A 19,171-nucleotide genomic window follows, 5' to 3' on the forward strand; every position below is an offset into this window, starting at 1 on the left:
GTAAATGACAACAACATCAGAACAATAAAAGAGGGAATAAACGGTGTAGGTATAGAACCTTCTAATGGAGAGGAAGGCAAGGCGATACCAAGTAGTAATAGACTGCTTCAAACTTTGAAAGATAAGGGTAAATTTCACGGTAACCACAAAGAAAGTTAACAAACCTACTCATCAAACTAAAGGGGAAAAACATAAAGTCTTAGTAAAAACAAAAGAAATGAAAAAAAAACGACAAACAAAGGAATTCAGCACAGGAGAGTAAGAGGAACAAAGAAGAAGTCAGCACCACAAAAAAAAAGCACTCACGAATCAAAAACACTGGAAATAACAAATGTTGGAGAGGCTGTGGGAGATTGGAACTCTTATGCTCTGCTGGTGGGAATCCATAATGATACAACCATTTTGGAAATTGATATGGCACTTTCTTAGAAAGCTAGAAATAGAAATACCATATGATCCAGCAATCCCACTCCTAGGAATATATCCTAGAGAAATAAGAGCTGTCACATGAATAGACATATGCACACCCAGGTTCACTGAAGCATTGTTCACAATAGCAAAAAGATGGAAAACAACCTAGATGCCCATCAACAGATGAATGGATAAACAAACTATGGTACATACACACAATGGAGTACTATGCAAGGATGAAGAACAATGGTGAATCTGTGAAGCATCTCATAACATGGATGAAACTGGAGGACATTATGCTGAGTGAAATAAGTCAATCGCAAAAGGACAAATATTGTATGAGACCTCTACTGTAAAAACTGGTGAGAAAGTTTACACACAAAAAGTAACAATCTTTGTTGGTTATGAGGGATGGGAGGGGTGGGAGGTGGGGGAAATACCAAATAGACAATAGATAAGTGATAACTTTGGTGAAGGTTAAGACAGTACACAATACTGGGGAAACCAGCACAACTTGTACAAGGAAAGGTCACGGGAGCTCCATAGACACATCCAAACTCCTTGAGGGACTGAATTGCTGGGTAGAGGGCTGTGGGGACCATGGTCTCGGGGAACATCTAGCTCAACTGGCATAACACAGTTTATAAAGACAATGTTCTACATTCTACCTTGGTGAGTAGTGTCTGGGGTCTTAAAAGCATGTGAGTAGCCATCTAAGATACTCCACTGGTCTCACCCCTTCTGGAGCAAGGGAGAAAGAAGAGAACAGGATACAAGGAAAAGATTAGTCCAAAGGACTAGTGGATCACAGCTACCACAGCCTCCACCAGACTAAGTCCAGTATAACTAGATGGTGCCTGGCTACCACCACTGACTGCTCTGACTAGGATCACAACAGAGGGTTCTGGACAGAGCTGGAGAAGGATGTAGAACAAAATTCTAACTCACATAAAAAAGACCAGATTTACTGGCCTGACAGAGACTGGAGAAACCCCGAGAGTATGGCCCCCAGACGCCCTTTTAGCTCAGTGGTGAAGTCATTCGCGAGGTTCAGAGTTCAGCCGGGGATTGGACAGCCCCATAAAACAAAATGGGACTAATGAGGCACAGCAGTCCAGGGACAAGGACTAGAAGGCAGGAGCACGCAAGAAAGCTGGTGATAGGGAACCCAAGGTTGAGAAGGGACAGTGTTGACATGTCGTGGGGTTGTTAACCATTGTCATAGGGCAATACATGTACTAACTGTTTAATGAGAAACTATTCTGTTCTGTAAACCTTCATCTAAAGTACAAAAGAAAAAAGAAGAATTATCTATGTGAGATCAAATTGACACCAGCAACTCAAAAAGGTTTGGTGGGAAGCCTAGGGGACAGTGAGTTGAAGATAATGGTGATGGAATGATTTGGAAAAGGATAGTGAGAATAGCAGCACAACTGAAAGAATGTAATCGATGTCACTGAATTGTACATGCAGAAATTTTTGAAATGGTGTATCTCTGGCTATGTATATTTTCACCAAAAAAGAAAAAAGCTCCTCCAAGGTCAAGAAGGGAGGGTGTTGACATATCATGGGGTTGTTAACCAATGTCATAAAACAATATGTGTACTGACTGTGTAATGAGAAACTATTTGTTCTGTAAACCATCACCTGAAGTACAATAATAAAATAAAATAGGTAGTAACGATGAATTAAAGAATCTGGAAACTTAAAATAAGCCCGTGTTACATTTCAAATCTCTCCAAACTATGAGCATTAAAAACAAATTGCAACGTTAAGAAATGTACAGCTGTTTTCTACATGAGAGTATAATCAAGGAGCCGTGGTGGCACAGTGGTTAAGAGCTCAGCTGCTAACCGAAAGGCTGGCAGTTTGAATCTACCAGCTGCACCTTGGAAACCCTATGGAGCAGTTCTACTCAGACCTACAGGGTTGCTATGAGTCGGAATCGACACGAGGGCCAAAGGTTTGGTTAGTATAGCGGAAGAGACAGATTCCTTTACAGTTTTCTGAGTGGACAGGCGGGATGTAATGAGAAAGGACCCAAGATAGTCCCCTGAATGATAAACAACCACTTCCGAAACACGACTCTTAACTGGCTAGTGCACAGGTTTCTTTTGTCCAATTTTCCCCACCCACTTTACAATAAATAAAAAAATAAAACCTAGGGGAAAGCCAAGCCATGCAAAGCAAAAGACATCTACCACTTTAAAGAAGAGTATATGATGTGGAGTTCGAGGAAACCACTTCCTTCGGAGCCGTATGTGAAAATTCTTTTTTGTACCCAGTCAGGGCTGTTTGTCGTCACAAGTCAAGAGATAGTTCCAGCAAGCTTTTGTTTTTCAGCTCTTATTCCTACCTCCCTGAAAAAGGAAAAAACAAAAAAGGATCTTCTAACTTCCTAAGAACCAACTCAGAACCCTAAGTAGGAGGAGAAAATAATGGTTCTGTGTTGCTAAGTATGGCTGAGTAACAAATGCTTGGGCCGCAGGAATGATGACATCACCAAAGAAAGAGGAACATTTACACTTTTGAAAGTGATGGTCACCGACCAGAGGAGCAAAGCCATATAAGGCAGGAGGAGAGGCCGCTTGGCCCTGAAGAAGCATCCCCAGCATCTCCTTCTGGAGGGCCATCAGCAGTCCAGAGCTAACTAAACAGTCTCCAAGGGCTCATGCTCTTTCTACTTTCCTTTCCTCAGTCTGGTTCACATCAACAGAAGTGTACTACTCTACCTGCAGGAAATCGGATCCTTTCGCACTTTAAATAGCTTTGCTTCTTTGTTAATCTGCCCCCCTACTAGCAAGCAGCAAGTCACGGGGTGACTTAATGTTCCATGGGTGTTCTTTAACACTCAGACGTTACAGATGCTTACGCGTTCATTCTCTCACACTCATGCACTTGGAAGCCACATACCATATTGCACGCCGAAATTATCTCGTAATATGGTGAGGTATCATGCCGCCCTATTTACACAAAAGGATGGTATTCATCACTTACATAGCACATAAAGCATTCCCTCTCTCCACACTCCCCAATACCACAGCCCAACGATTCTCTATTAGAGGCTTGTCCGGAACACTCACAAGGCAGCTTCTGGTACCTATACCACCACATCTCCCTGCCTCGAAGATAGTCACGACTGTGTTCTTCCCCATCCATTACAAACCTTTTCTCTGCCTTCCAGCACATACTCACTCTAAGGCCAGCTAGTATTTTCTTTATTGTCTGTTCTTAACCCAAACCAAAAATAGAAGACTCCACGGAAGTCGTTATTAACTTCTTCAAGTATAAGGGAAAGACCATTTGTTCTTGTGGTCTCTATGTTATAGACATTAGTTCTACTTACTCAATGGAGTTCTGGTGGCGCAGTGGTTAAAAAAGATATGTCCTTTTTAGTTAGCTGTTCTATATTCCCCCCCTAAATCACACCCCGCAAAAAGAGTTGTGTCCAAATAAGCCTGTGATTTAAAAAGGAAAAGTTTGGGTCATTTAGATCTCTTGGGATAATAAAAATAACTCAGAGGAAGTTTGTAACTACTGAGCAAAGTAGAAGGAAAAGCTACTGCTACAAAGAGCAGGTTGATGTTGTGAGGGACTCTACAGTCATTGGTGTTGAGATTTGGGAAGAATAAACAAGAGAACATCTGTGGTCTCTGGAGCCTAGAGAAGAGCCATTTCTCGCGACTTTCTGCTTCATATCCATGCAGACAACTACACGTGATGACTCCATTACCTGAGAGCGGGGTACATATTTTCAAATGGCCACGATTAGGGTCACTTTTTCCACCTCAACTTTGCTGAAATTCTTAAATGGATGAATTTAAATAATACTTGAACCATTTTCACTTTTATCAGACCTGCAGCTAGCATGGAAATGAAAAGGCTGCAAAATGTATTTAACCTCTGAAAGTAAATTTGGGTTATCTGAAATTCATCTAAATATAAAAACTTATCTCCTACAAAAACTCTTGCCCTATGTAGTAACTCCTGCTTCTCTTCAAACAACAGGTTTTCCTGGCCTGTGTTAAACATTTATAACGTGTTATTCATCACACTCTTGCCCCTAATCCCTTACAAATGTTTTCTCACAATGTACATCTCCTTTCCTCGGCCCATAACCAACTTGATCTGTCCCTTTCTCAACCCCAGCTCCTTGACTTCATCCCCCACTACTGACTGAAGCTCAGACTCCTACTTTCTGCTTCTCAGATGTGCCAAGTTCATTCCTGCTGCTGCACTTTCTAGACCACCCTTTCCGGGTCTTCTGCACAGCACTCTCCATCTTCTCATACTCCACATTAGCTTAAATATAACCCCTTCAGAGAGGCCGCCTTGAGGGCCATCTAGGGAAAGAAGCATCCACTCCCCGTCTATTCTTCGACTCTTCTGAATTTTCTTCCTGAGAAATAGCATGAGGTAGCTACTCCTCTTACCCCAGCCACTTACCACCATCTGCAATTCCCTTAACAAAAACCCACTCATTTACTTGTTTATCGTCTCTCCCCACGGACTGCAGCTCCTTAAATGTAGAAGCTTGGTGTGGTCCATCACTGCTTCCCCAGCACCTACAGCAGTGCCCAGCAGTGCTTAATACATGAACACGTGAGTAGTAAACTCACTCTAAAATGAAAACAGAGGCTTCTCGCAAGAGTTAAAATCCTATTTTCACACCACCTACTTCCTGAGAGGCGCCACGAAGTCCAGGCTTACATGGATCTCTTATGCTAAAGTTATAGAATGGAAGAAAAATGGTTCTATATTAAATTCACATATTAAAATGTTTTCTTCATTTCTTAGAAAATTTTCTGAAAATTCATCATCCCAATGCTTCTCCACTGAATGGAATATTTTTGATGGTTCATCTTTAAAGTTGTATCCTCCAGGGGACCTTGTGCCATGACTGGACTCAGAAGCACCATTCTCACAGGACCCCTTATAGTTTTCATTTTGTGGCTGACAATCCACTACTTTTCATATTGCCCCTACTAGACTGTAACTTCTCTGAGGCGGGGGCTGTACTGTATCATCCATGAATTCTTAACTGTATTTAAAGTATAGTTTTGCTTACCTTACTTTTCATTAAGTAAGTAGTAAATTCGTTAACACTAAACCCCTTGTTGTGGAGTCAATTCTGACTCATAGCGACCCTATAGGACAGAGTAGAACTGCCCCATAGGGTTTCCAAGGAGCAGCTGGTGGATTCAAACTGCCTGACCCTTTGGTTAGCAGCTGAGCTCTTAACCACTGCACCACCAGTGCTCCAAATAACTAGTAGAAGCAGTATAATGACAAGATGAAGAACCAAGAACCAGATTAGAGACAGACACACCAGGGTCAGTTTTGTGACCTTTAGCAGGCTGTCTACCTCCCTGAACCTCTGCGCCCTTTTTTCTTAAATTAAGCCTGCAAAATGGGAAAAATGGTACTTATTTTACAAGGTTGGTGAAGTTATTAGCTTAGCTAATGATGTGAAACACCTTACATATGATGGTACTAAAAAAAGTACAACAGGTAATATAAAGCTGTCATCATCATCATCATCATCATCATTTAGGGCCCAGGAATCTCAGTAATCAAGTTATGTGTTTACGACATTGATATTTTGGAAGTACAAGGAAAGCAGTTTTCCTTGAAGAGCTTCATAACCCACACTAACACCTAGAACAGGGCTAGGAAATAAGGGCATATTAATTGCAAAGTGGTTAAAAGCTGGGCTGCTAACAAAAGGTCAGCAGCTCGAATCCACCAGCCGCTCCTTGGAAACCCTGCAGGGGTGGGGGGTTCTACTCTGTCCTATAAGGTGGCTGTGAGTCGGAACCAACTGCACGGCAATGGTGTTGGTTTTCTCTTAATTGCAAGATAACATGTGAACTGCGTACACGGACAGGAGGTCAGCGCAGCGGGAGGTTAATCAGGAAAGGGTTCTAGAGGGAGACAGCTCTTCCAGCCGAGCTTGAGGAAAGCAACGAATCCCAACCCGCAGAGAAGAGCGGGGCACACGTTCTTCTTGGGGGATGGGGAGAAGGGGCAGGACAGGTGCAAAGGCAGTGGGAGAAGCAGTGCAGAGCCATTGCCCCCACAGGATTTTTAAGAGGCTATTGGCAGCCACTGTGACCTCGTCTCTTTTTAACTCAGTGGGAAAGAGACAACACAGCCAAAAGAGAACTTCTGTGGTCTGTTCATTGTCCCCAGGGCCCACTTTTTTTGTTTCAGTTCCTTTGATTCAGTGTTAACAGCAGGGTCCCCATCTGGAAATCGCACGGCGGTTTAGCGTGCAGCGGTAACCATGACCTCCTCAAGAGGACCCTCGGACGCGGGTGCTATTTTTATCATGCCTGTTTGTCTCTGAGGCTCAGAGATGGTGAGGCCTTTCATTTAATCATGACTTGTTCATTAGGCACCTACCAGGTTCCATGGGGCCCTGGTGGTGCAGTGGTTAAACGTTGGGCTGCTAACCCAAAGGTCAGCAGTTCATAATCCACCAGCTTCTCCTTGGAGACTCTATGGGGCAGTTCCACTCTGTCCTATCTGGTCGCTATGAGTAGGAATCCGCTCCACGGCAACAGTTCTTTTTTTTTTTTTTTAACCATGTTCCATGCATTCTTCACTTATTTATAGGCCACCTAACATGTTCCATGCCTTGTTCTAGACACTGAGGATACAGCAGTGAACAAAACAGACTGAGTCCCTGCCCACATGGAACTTACATTCTAATGAGAGGAACAGACAATAAATAAGTAAATAAACACAATTAAAAAGTTTGTGTAGTAATGCGTGCTATCAATAAAATTAAAGCAGAGAGTGACAGGGTTGAAGATACCCCAATTAAATATGTTGGCCACAGAAAATTCTCTTAGGAGGGATATTTGAGCCAAGACCTGAATAAAGTAACGGAAGGTGAGTGGGAAGAGCATGTCAGGCAGAGAGGGAAGGGCTGAGTCCCTGAGTTAGGAATGAGCTAGGATGCTGTGGGGGCAAAATGAGGAAGGACCAGAGCACAGTGGATGAAGGGGGAGGAGAGGATATGGGGGAGGAGTGTGGGCAGAGGCAAGTCATATAAGCCATAGTGAGGAATGCAGATTTAATCCTAATTACAATGGGAAGCCATTGAGGAAGTTAAAGCAGGGGAATCACATGATAGGATTTCTGTTTTAAAAGGTCACGCTAAAACGGATGCAGAGTATAAACGAGATGTTTAGGAGGGCACTACAACCAGAACAGAGATGACAGTGTCTTAGAGTGGAAGAGGTGGACCTGTGTTGGGATATATTTTGGAGATAGAACTGACAGGCTTGCTGATAGGTTGGATATAGGGGAGCATCAAGAATGCTTTCGGCCTGGGTAACTGGGTATAAGATGGTGCTATTTACTGACCAAAGAAGATTAGCGATGGAGCAGAGAGCAGGGGAATGAAGAGCTTTATTTCGGACATACTGAGTTTGAGCGGCCTGTTAGCATCTGAGTGGTGATGTTGACTAATCAGTTGGATCTAAGAGCCCAGAGGTTGGCAGAAAGTTAAGAAGGCATGGGTTTTTAATGGAATGTTATAGGACTAGATAGCTAAACAGGCAAGAGAAGGCACTTATCCAAGATCCAAAGTCATTAATGACAGAATGGAAATTTAAAATAAACCTTTTGACACCAACCCACTTTATCTTCCTACCACAAATATTAGTGCCCATTTATAGTTGTGAGTACTGGAAGAATATAGGGGAGTGCTAGGGGCAGGAATATTCTAGAATCACTTCTAAAAAAGGGCGTTTTCTGCACTGTTTATGGACTCCACAAATCCATGGTTGTTTCTTTTATTATCTGACTTTTCTAATTTCTTTTCCTTTTAATATGATGTTATATGTCCATTTACCTGAAAAACAAAAACAAACAAACCCTCTGGAATGCTAAATCCATAAGCTTGACTGAGTACCAGCATGACTACAGATATCTACTCCCCTTTCAGAAATTATCACTTTTTATAATATGCAAAGGATAACTTGACTTCAGAATAAATATAGATTGAGAAGAATTGGCATACAAAGGTAAAATTTCAACCAATAACTCAAATAGCTCTTTTGGAATTGAATTAGGTTATGTTAGGTTTGTGTAATAGTATTGGCTAAGGTAAGTAGCACTTGATCTCCATGCGTTAGGGGACAAAAAAAAAAGTAAAAGTAAAATTCAAAAAATACAGTTAAAACAATAACAATAGAAAGGGAAAAACCCCTAAAACCGAAAATGAAATGAACAAATAAGCCTAATTATATTTCAAATGAGCACTGTGATCCTCCTGGATGGAGAGAGAGAGAGAGAGAGAGAGGGAAGGAGTCCGGGAAGAAGACAGGAAGGAGGGAGTGGGGAGGAAGAAGGAAGAATTCATCCAAGTAACTTATAAAACAGAGTATTTGGGGAGGTATGGGGGTGGGGGGAAGAAGTGCAAACAAACACTGAGCTCTTTTTTCAAGAGATTTGTTTACCATAGTGGTTTGGGTAAAGCAATTTCCAAACTATTTTGCATGTGTTATTGGATTGAGCGGAGCCCTGGTGGTGCAGTGGTTAAGAGCTAGTCTGCTAACCAAAAGGTTGGCAGTTCCAATCCACCAGCTGCTCCTTGGAAACCTATGGGGCAGTTCTACTCTGTCCTATAGGGTCGCTATGAGTCAGAATTGACTCGATGGCAACGGGTTTGGTTACAGGATTGAGCAAATGAGTAAATACACTGATGCTGTTAGGAGTCACAATGGCTGACACTGTGAAAGAAGAGGAATATAAATATGGAATAGGGACAGGGAGAAAGAAGCTTGTGGGGTTGGATTGGAATTGGATGGGCAAAAACATTCCAGTGGCAGCTGAGTACACCTATTTCCCAGATCTTGGCGTCTAGAACCATTCTCCCCTAAAAGGAACCAGAACTCGTCAGAGAAATGAAGGATACCAGGGGTAGGGCAGGGTAGATACAAGATCAGTCTGAAACATCTTGTTTTGACAGTCAGGAAGGGCTCACAAAAATGATGTGGCATGTCACAAAAACACCAAGGATAGTTTGAAGGGGCTCCACTGGCCAAATGTGGAATTAGAAATGATTGTACAAAACGGAAGTTCTTGAGTCCATATCAATAACAAATAGATAGATAAGTTAATTAATAATTAACTAAAGAGGGGAGAGGATAATTCTGTTGCCTCCCGCAGAAGAGCTATAGACGTGGAAAGAGTAAATGTGGCCTACAGACTGGTAAATGTGGAGGAGTCTGAAAATCATTGCTTTGTAACCATTGTAGAAAAGATCCCACTAGACATGCGCAACCCAAAGAAAATATTTTGAAACGAAGCAGTCATTATACAATGGAGAAATCAGCTAACCCCTTAACTGGGCAGTGGAATTAATTAGCATCAGCAATTTGGGACACATGGACATCAGGTGGCTCTACATCTGGTAGCCTGAGAAGGACACGCATGATCTACGCCATATTCTAGTAGGAAGTGCATAGCCACAAGCTAATCGTAAGGAAATGTCAGACAAAGACAAAATAAGGAAATTTCTGTTAAAGAGTTAGTGGATGGTCTGTATTCTTTAAAATTGTCAATTTCACAGAAGACAAAGAAGATTAAAGAAGGCTAATAAGACAAGACAACTACATGTGATATTATTTGATTCTAGACTAGATCTTTTACTGGAGGGGAAAATGCGATGAAGGACCTTGTTAGATAAACAGCAAAAGTGAAATACAGACAAATATTAGATAAAATTATTGTATCAGTGCAAATTTACGAAGCAGACAACTGTACTGTGGTTATGTAAGAGACGATCTCTAATGTTAGGGATATTCTTAGGAAATACGCACGACAGTAAAGGACCATGGTGTTTGTCACATCCTCCTGTGCTTCAGAAAAAATATGATAAAGCAAATGTGGTAAAATATTAATAGGTAGATCTGAGTAACAGCATGTGGTCATTGTTAGGTGCAGTAGAGTCGATTCCAGCTCATAGCGACCCCATGTGACAGCCCCATGGGATTTTTCTAGGCTGTGATCTTTAAGGGAGCAGACCGCCAGGCCTTTCTCTCAGGGAGCCGCTGGGTGGGTTCAAACCGCGAACCTTTCAGTTAGCAGCCTAGTGCTTAACCATCATGCCACCAGGGCGCCTTGGAAAGGCATACTGGTGTTCTTGATACTATTTTTATTTTTGCAACTTTTTTAAGCTTGAAATTATTTCCAAATGAAATAGTTTTGAAGTCAATAAATTGTAACTAGAGTTCCTGGTGAGCATTTAAAAAAAAAATATATTGCCATTGAATATATGGTTTTATTTTTTTCAGACCAAATCAAACCCACTGTCATCAAGTCGATTCCGACTCATAGTGATCCTATAGGACAGAGTAGAACTGCCCCATAAGGTTTTCAAGGCTGTACATCTCTATGGAAGCAGACTGCCACATCTTTCTCATCTGCAGAGCCGCTGATGGGGTTGAACCCCTCACCTTTCGGTTAGCAGATTCAGAAGCAACCTAATTTCTTACAAAAGTATTTGCCTTTCCTCTAACTCAGATTTATTCATCAACACAGGAAAGGAATCAAAGCAGCCTGCTTAAATTTTTTTTTCTTCTGCAAAGAGAATATGAATTAAAATATACTAAAATAAAAAACTGCTACTAATTTTATTTTTTTTCAGAATCAGAGCAAACTATGGGATTGTATTCAAGATCATACTACTACTTATATTTGTTTCCAAAGGGAGAAGAATTTTGAAAATGTGATAACTTCTACATATTCAAGAAAACTAAACGCTTAGTGTAAAATATCTGTAAAGGCTAGCTTCATTTCTTATCTACTTTCCATGGTTCTAAGATTAATTATGTTGATGTTATTTAAAAAATTGGATTTAAAAATACAAATCCAGTATTTTCCTCAAGGATATTAGAATTAACAAAACATTAGATGAAAAACTGAAAATCTGTATTTTCTACATATTATGGAATGATGGAATCATGAAATTGGAAGAAATTTGGAAAACATCAAATCTAAGTACCTAATTTCGGTTTATGGAAAAGAATAGAAAATGTCAATGATAACAGGGAGGTGTAGGAGATACAACATCAATTCTCAAACAACAAACCATTTACATTTTAAAGATTAAAAGATAGCAAACTGTCTTCATTTTCTACAGTGCAGATGTGTAAATTAAATTGCTAACCAAAAGGTGGGAGATTTGGGTTTACCCAGAGACACCTCAGAAAGACGTCCTAGCGATTTGCTTCTGAAAAATCAGCCACTGAAGCCTATGGAGCACAGGACTACTTTGACGCACATGGGATCACCATGAGTTGGAATCCACTTGAAGGCAACTGTATTTTTTATTCATATAATAGATATGAATATGCTACATGTGGCACTCATTTGAAAGTCAGTTCCATTAAAAACCAATAGGAGATTATAGATGTAAGAGGACACAAATCTGCTATTAAAGGCTAGAAGATCCTCATCACCTAGATTTAGAAGACTGTTTTAAAATTCAAAACATGCCGTCTTTCTTAGTTTGCACCCCAAATCATAAGCTTTCTTTCAGGCAATAAATTTTCTTCTCCTTATTCTTGCAAATGGAAAAAAAAAATGTCCAAAAGATGGGAAAATAAAACTAACGAAATGTTTCAAAAGTTCTTTTGGAAATTCAGTCCTTTATGTAAAAATAAATAGCATTGTTTCCAAGTGAAAATATTATTTGAAAAATTACATATTTTTGAGAATGGGATAGACCCCTGGGTGAGCAGGTCATTCTCTTCCACAGACTGGCAGCTTTGGGAGGGTCACCCCATGAAGGAAGGAGACACCCGCTTAATTAGCAAAATCAACCCGGGCTGTCAACGAGCTGACAGATGACCCAGCTAGGTCACCTACATGTCACGAAGTCAACCATGCTTTGAAACCTATATTAAGACAGTGATAAAATGTCACAATGCTAGACAACAGTCACAGAGTTTCAGCTTTTATTAGATCCAATAGTTTCCATCTTAGATAATTGTGTCCCGTGAATGTAATCTAAATTAAAAATAGTAGAACATGTCTATAGTTCAAACGTCAAAATACATTTTACAGAAATGGATTATTTAGAATATCTAATTTCACTTCGAAAACTTGGATTTGGGAGCAGGCTGTAAATGTTTTCTGTAATGAAAATATGTGAAATAAAAAGCGTGATGCAATGCTCCTGGCTATTCCCCTAATAATGACAAGAATGCTCCTTCAAGAATCTGCATGTCTCAAGGCAACTCAGACACAACAGGTACTCTTTGTTGTTAAATAGACATTTTTCAAAGACAGAAAAAAATAAATAAACCAGCTACATTTATTGGCCATATCTAGAACTAGTCTGCTCAATTAGCAATTAACAATTGAGATTAACAATTCTCAACAACAACAACAACAAATCTATCTTTCCAGTAGGATAGCATTTTCTCTGTGGCTTGGCCCTCATTCACCGTCCTGAATTACAGGGTAATCATTTTAGATCATAATTTCCTTAGGCTATGTTTTCTCTTCCTTGTTATCATTTATTCAGTGTAGTTCCACACTTCCTGGATCACCTCCATAGCACTTAATAGTACAGGATGTCAAAAATATCTCGTATTTAAAATTCAAGACGTTTAAAAATCTTTTCAACTTAAAAAAAAAAGGGGGCAGTAAAAGAGATGCTGCTTCAAATAACACGATCAAGTTCTGTTGCAAGCAGTTGTGCTTAGTTAGTGTGTAATACATAATGAAGATGCACAATTTTAATGGATTTCTCACAATTACCAACTTAATTTTAAAATTTTACAAAGATGTCAAATGAGTCAACAGTTAATTTCCTGAATTTGTAACACTACCATTCCACTTCCCTTTTCCCTAAAATCGAAAGCCAGCAACTATTGTTATAGCACATTGCATAAAAAATAGTTAAACAATAACATCTAGGTACCAAGTAACATAATAGAACCAGCATGATACCAGTTACTGGTCACCCGAACGATAAAAATTAAATTCATTAATGGATGGAATCATGCAGACTTTTTTTGGCAATGGTGAAATTATTCTAAGAGAAAACAAGTAGGCATTCAAATATATTAATTGGGTTATTTATAGTACCAAATCTCTCAGAGCAAACGTGTGCTGCTTGTCACCTTCTGAAAATGGGTAAATTATATAAATGCTCAGAGCAAACTATCCAAACTTCCACATATACAACCAAAGAGCAGTTTCACTTACTGCACTTTTCCTTTTTAAGTTGTATTAAATTACGCATTCTAATGTCTATAATGTCTTTAGCCAAAGTATAAAGAAACTTAACGCTTTTAAAGGGAAGATTTAAAACTTGCTATATTGTGAAAACAATTGTATTAAGTACAGTTAATTTGTGTAAGTATTACTCTCGATTGGCACCAACAAGAAGAAAAGTTACCGCTGAATTTAGATTATTGGAGAATGTCATGAACGAGATCAGTTTCGGCTTAGTCTGATCACCGATTAGCAACCCAAGGACATAGTCTTACTTTGTTTTAGCACTTGCTACATTTTTAAACACTTATGAATGTGAATTAACCTCATTAGGAAATCCATGAACTTCTAAAATTACATTAACTGATTTAGATTTTCAAATCATACTATTTACCTACAAAATTAATTTTCCTGAAGGTTTTAAATATCATCATAACTGAATGCTATGAAAACAAATACCAGAATGCCACATTTTAAATAATACAGTATTTGTTCACTGTGGTTAAGGGTTAGTCAATGATTTTTATCAGGAAAACGCCCAACTAATAATAAGCAAAACAAAAATGTGGGTCTATGTGGGAGGATTTACAAATGTTATGAATAAATTGGAGATGGAGGAAGAAAAAAGTTCTCAAAGTTATTAATCCAAAAATTCTTTCAGCACTAGACTGTGTAAAAAGTTGCCAAAAAATGAATAATAATTAAATTAAAAATAAATAAATAAAGAGAAAGAATGTTTTCTTTTGCAGGTAAAATTCTTTACTGCTCAACGAGAACTTAAAAAATTTCCAGTCTTTTAAAAGCTTGTGTGTAAAGTTAAAACATTGTAAGGTCATTAAACTTTTTCATTTAACGTATTGACTATTAACCTGAGAGAATTATCAGGCTTCTCAAATTTACTTTTAATCTGGCCAGGATTTTCTCTATGTTGTTATATAAATAGCAATCCAACTAGTAAAATGAAAAATAGCAAATAACACTGTCTTCTTACCTCTATGCCTTATGTACAGATGCTTGTTAAGCTGCTTAAATAGTTGAGTTAAAATACCAGCACCTCAAAGAACTCTGTTCGCTGCTCGGCTCTCGCCTCTAGCCACTTTTTTTTTCCTCTGTAGAAGAGGAAGTTGTGAAACGCCAGAGTTATTATGCTTTATAAATTCTACAGGGAATGGAAAATTATTCACCAAATTGACAGAATTGTGGCAACAGGCTCCAATTTTTGTGTATCGTATATAATTAATGCAAATGCATATTTATATGTGCAAGCAAATTTTAGAAAAGTTAAGTTATTGAAACCTATATTTGATTAAGTAGTGCTCATTTACGTAAGGAAACATGTCCTGTGTGGCTAAATGATAATCATAGAAAAGCAGAATATGTACCTCTATGCGAAAGAAACTGTTCTAAGTCTAATTACTTTCAAGTCTTTGGAGCATGACCTCAATGCTAATCTGACTGCAGACATCTTGTAAAAAGGAAAAAAAAAGAAAAAAAAAAAAAAAACCAGAAAACTTCAGTAAGTGGGCATTTTCCTGGAATCTGGTGGTGGTTTTTTACCTACAGGTCTTTAGCTTCCTTTCTCATGAAGAGTCGTCTGTTACGTATAGATAAAGCGTTACAAAACCGAAACTGTTGCTTATCCACGAGCTACGGTCTCTCACAACTTTAACCACAAGTACAAAAAAACGTGCAGATCCTGCACTGCTGAACATTTCACTGGTTAGTTTTCTATCAGGTCGTGGTACTAAACGAAAATACTTCCAGGAGAATAGGGACGATGGTACAGACAGAACATAACAATAGTTGACAGAGCAAGTACTGCTGCCACCTTCAAATAAAAGGAAACACTCATATATATGCTTCTCCTAGGTTAGTGCATAATAGAAGCAAACGGGAAGCTTCAACTTGTGTGCGGCAATTCCTCTCACCCTCCTTTGTTCGTTGGAGAAGAGGAAGGAGGTGGATTACAAGAATAACTTAATTATGCAAACTTCTACACATTACAAGTACCACTTTTGAGACTTTAGGAACTATCATGTTCTCAGGGTATCACACTCTTTGCTTTTTATTAGACCATATTTTCAAAGGGGCAATAAAAAATAAATTAAAAAAAAAAAAGTTGCCTTCGAGTTGATTCTGGCTCATGGTGACCCCATGTGTGTCCGGAGAAGTACTGTGCTCCATTGGGTTTTCACAAGTAGACTACCAGGGCTTTCTTCTGAGGAACCTCTGGATGGACTTGAACGTGCAATCTTTCAGTTAGCAGTGGTGAGTGTTACCATTTACACCACCCAGGGACTCCAAATAGTAAGAACCAAAAATAAAATAAAATAAAAACCAAACTCAGGGCCGTCGACTTGATTCTGACTCATAGTGACCCTATAGGACAGAGTAGAACTGCTCCATAGGGTTTCCAAGGAGCAGCTGGTGGATTCCAACTGCTGACCTTTTGGTTAGCATCCGTAGCTCTTCACCACTGAGCCACCAGGGCTCCAAAGAGTAAGAAGGGAATCATTAGGAATGATAACATTTTCCATTTCACCTAAACTTACACTGAATATGAATTTGCAGGCACTAAAAACAAAGAAACAAATAAAACTAAGAAGGCTGCCCCCAACAACAATAGCAACAAACACCAGAGTGTCATCAATATCAAATCTGATTTGACTTTATGAGATATCTGTAGGACAAATCACTGAAGAAAAGTTATTGATGTGATTAAGGATAACTTAGATTCTATGTGCTTAGATAACCTTTAAAATATTATTGTATTTGAAGATCATTAGAAAATACTAGCCCCGTGTGGCCTCGAAGATCCAGTCTTACATCTGAAAGCACAGTCTTCATACTGGCAGATAATTTTAATGTGCTGATACGGATGGTGCATGCACATCTCTGTTTCTATACCTTGTAAGCACATGCTCCATGCTTGTAAATATGCTCAAGTTTCCTCCATCTTAGAAAAAAAAAAATTCCCCTAACGGACCTGCCCTATTATTTTCCTTTCCTTCCCATCTGAACTTCCTGAGAAAGCGGTCAACAGTGACTTCCAAGTCCTCATCTTGTTCTCAGGCTTCATCCTCCCGCGTTCTGGTTTCTGCTTTCTCCCATTTATCAACACTACTCTTGCCACAGTCACCAAGCGACCTCCTTGTTACCAAACCCAATGACACTTTGAAGCCCTCTTCCCTGACCACTTTGTAGCTGTGCCACTCTCGAGAACTTCCTCCTTCGTGAAGAGCTTTCTGAACTTGACTTCTTGACTTTGCTGTCTCCAGGTTCTCCTCCTGATTAGGCAGCAACTCCTCCTTTGACATTTTATGGGGCTCCTTAACGGTGTTCATACACTAAGTGTTGACCCTTCTCAGGATTCTGCTCCGGGCCTGTTCCTCTTATCACCCAGTCTCTTCAATTTACTTCCAGGTTTCAACTGGCAAACACTGATAACTCCTAAATCTCCATCTCTGGCCCAGATACCTCTCTAAAGAGGTTCTGCCCAGTGCAAAAAGCGATTATATTCTTCTGTGATCTAGAGAAAAGAATCTGGCCTAGAGACCCTGAGATTAGCCTGAATTAATTTTTCCACAGCTGTTTAGCCTGGACCATTTAAGCAATATTTTTGAGCTCTGTTTTCTCATCTGTAAAATGAGGCCTTAAATGACCACCTTAGAGAGTTATTTGGAGATGATTTTCTTAAAATTAAAAATATATATATAAAATTAGGAATACTTAAATACTTTATTGTGTTTATACTATAAAAAATGCAGACAAAGCAAAAGTCCACTCTAATTTCCTCTAACAAGATTCTTCTCCCCAGAGGTACCATTGCTCTCAGCTTAGTGTGTATCTTTGCTGGCCTACTTTCTATGTGACTGTATATATACATATATGGCATATATGTAATTAAATAATTTTGTGGGTTTTTAAAATATAAATGACATCACACAGTATGATTTTCACTGAAACTTTGTTAATTTAGAATATAGCTGGAAGATATCCCCAAGTTATTCTTCTGAACTTTTGAATACATATATCTAATTCCCCATTGATAGACTTTGTATTACTTTTTTGCAATTAAAAACAAAAATATGGCCATTCAGTATTATAAATGTCCCTTTAAGTGTCTAAACACGTTTTTCTCTAAGATAGGTGCAGGGCAGTGGAATTGTTGGACAGAAACTATACACGTTTAACATGTCCCTGCCAAATAGCCCAGTCAAAAAGGCTTTACCAGTTTTAACTTCCAGCATTTCCCTGTTTTTCCACACAATGGCCAGCATGTGATAAAATCAAACCTTGAAACATTTGCTAATCTGATGGGCAAGAACATGGTGTTGATGTTTTAAAATTGCATTTCCCTGATTACTGTGGAGATTGAACACCGTTTAATGTTTTCACAGCCCTTTTGTTCATTCATTCTAGACATTTATTTATTAAATAATTTTCAACTTCTTATTGATTTTTAGGGTTAGGAATAGATGTGTTTTTCAATGTTCTGCTATCAGTCTTCTTTCTGATACTGCAGTCACCTCATCATCCGTTTTAGGCCCTTTCAGGTTGGCTACTGTAATCTTGATATGAACCCAATATTCTTGGATAATTTCCTTGCTTTCAGGCACAACGAAATGGTCCCAGCTCGTTTTGTATGTTTCCTGCCCCAGACCTGGAATCAGCTATTTCTCTAAAGAACTTTGGTTCCTTTCAGTAGGTCAGAGGTTTTAAAGACTACAATCTAGACCTTATTGGTGCTCAGTGCTACTGGGTTAGCATTGATTTTAGGGCTTTCTTTCTTTCGGCTAGCTAGAAAAAAAATGAATTCATGCTGACATTACCAACTAAAGTTTTAAATTACAGGATTTTTTTTTTAAAAACTTAACATCTTTTATTTTATATTTATATCTTGTTCTCATTCCTTTAAAATCTTAATTTCTAATGACATTACTGCAATTACTTATTGGCTTTATTTTACTATTGTTGTTGCTATTAGGTGCCTTCGAGTTGGCTCTGACTCAAAGCGACCTTATGTATAACAGAACTAAACACTGCCTGGTCTGGCGTCATCCTCACAATCTTTGTTATGTTTAAGCCCGTTGTTGTCACCACTGTGTCAATCCATCTCACCGAGGGTCTTCTTCTTCTTCTCTGACCCTCTGCTTTACCAAGCATGATGTTCTTCTCCACTGATTCTTCCCTCCTGATAACATGTCCAAAGTAATCAGATCAGTAGTTGGAAATTCTACTATATATGTAATAATCTAATAATTTCAAAATTACAATACCAATGTCACTAACAATAATACTATAGAATATAGTTTTCTATTTCTATTTGGTTCTTTTTGCCCTTTGAAGGATGTCCACCAGGTAGGTACACTAGAAAGTGTAGCCAAATACAGTATTTTAATCTTTTCTGTGGGTTGTTACGCCACCAGCTTGATATACAATTAAGTTAATTTGTTTCAAGTTTGTTTTCAACTTTTAGGGATTTTTTTTTCCTTTAAAATTTAAGAGTTTAATTTTA

The 19,171-nt window shown here is 38.9% G+C and overlaps 1 protein-coding gene across 4 annotated transcripts in view; it reads right to left on the reverse strand.

The window, feature by feature from the left end:
• MBNL1 (muscleblind like splicing regulator 1) overlaps positions 1-14,793 on the reverse strand; it is a 219,907-nt gene extending 205,114 nt beyond the window's left edge. For 2 of the 4 annotated variants that reach the window (XM_023733883.1, XM_023733884.1), the window contains exon 1: positions 14,645-14,786. The gene's annotated coding sequence lies outside the window, so the exon portion shown is untranslated. Of the gene's footprint in view, positions 1-14,644 lie in introns of all 4 variants that reach the window. The other 2 variants (XM_023733887.1, XM_023733894.1) reach the window with 2 other exon arrangements.
• Positions 14,794-19,171: the final 4,378 nt, after the last annotated feature.

Source organism: Trichechus manatus, unplaced genomic scaffold, assembly GCF_000243295.1.
Source record: "Trichechus manatus latirostris isolate Lorelei unplaced genomic scaffold, TriManLat1.0 scaffold00062, whole genome shotgun sequence".
Taxonomy (NCBI): domain Eukaryota; kingdom Metazoa; phylum Chordata; class Mammalia; order Sirenia; family Trichechidae; genus Trichechus; species Trichechus manatus.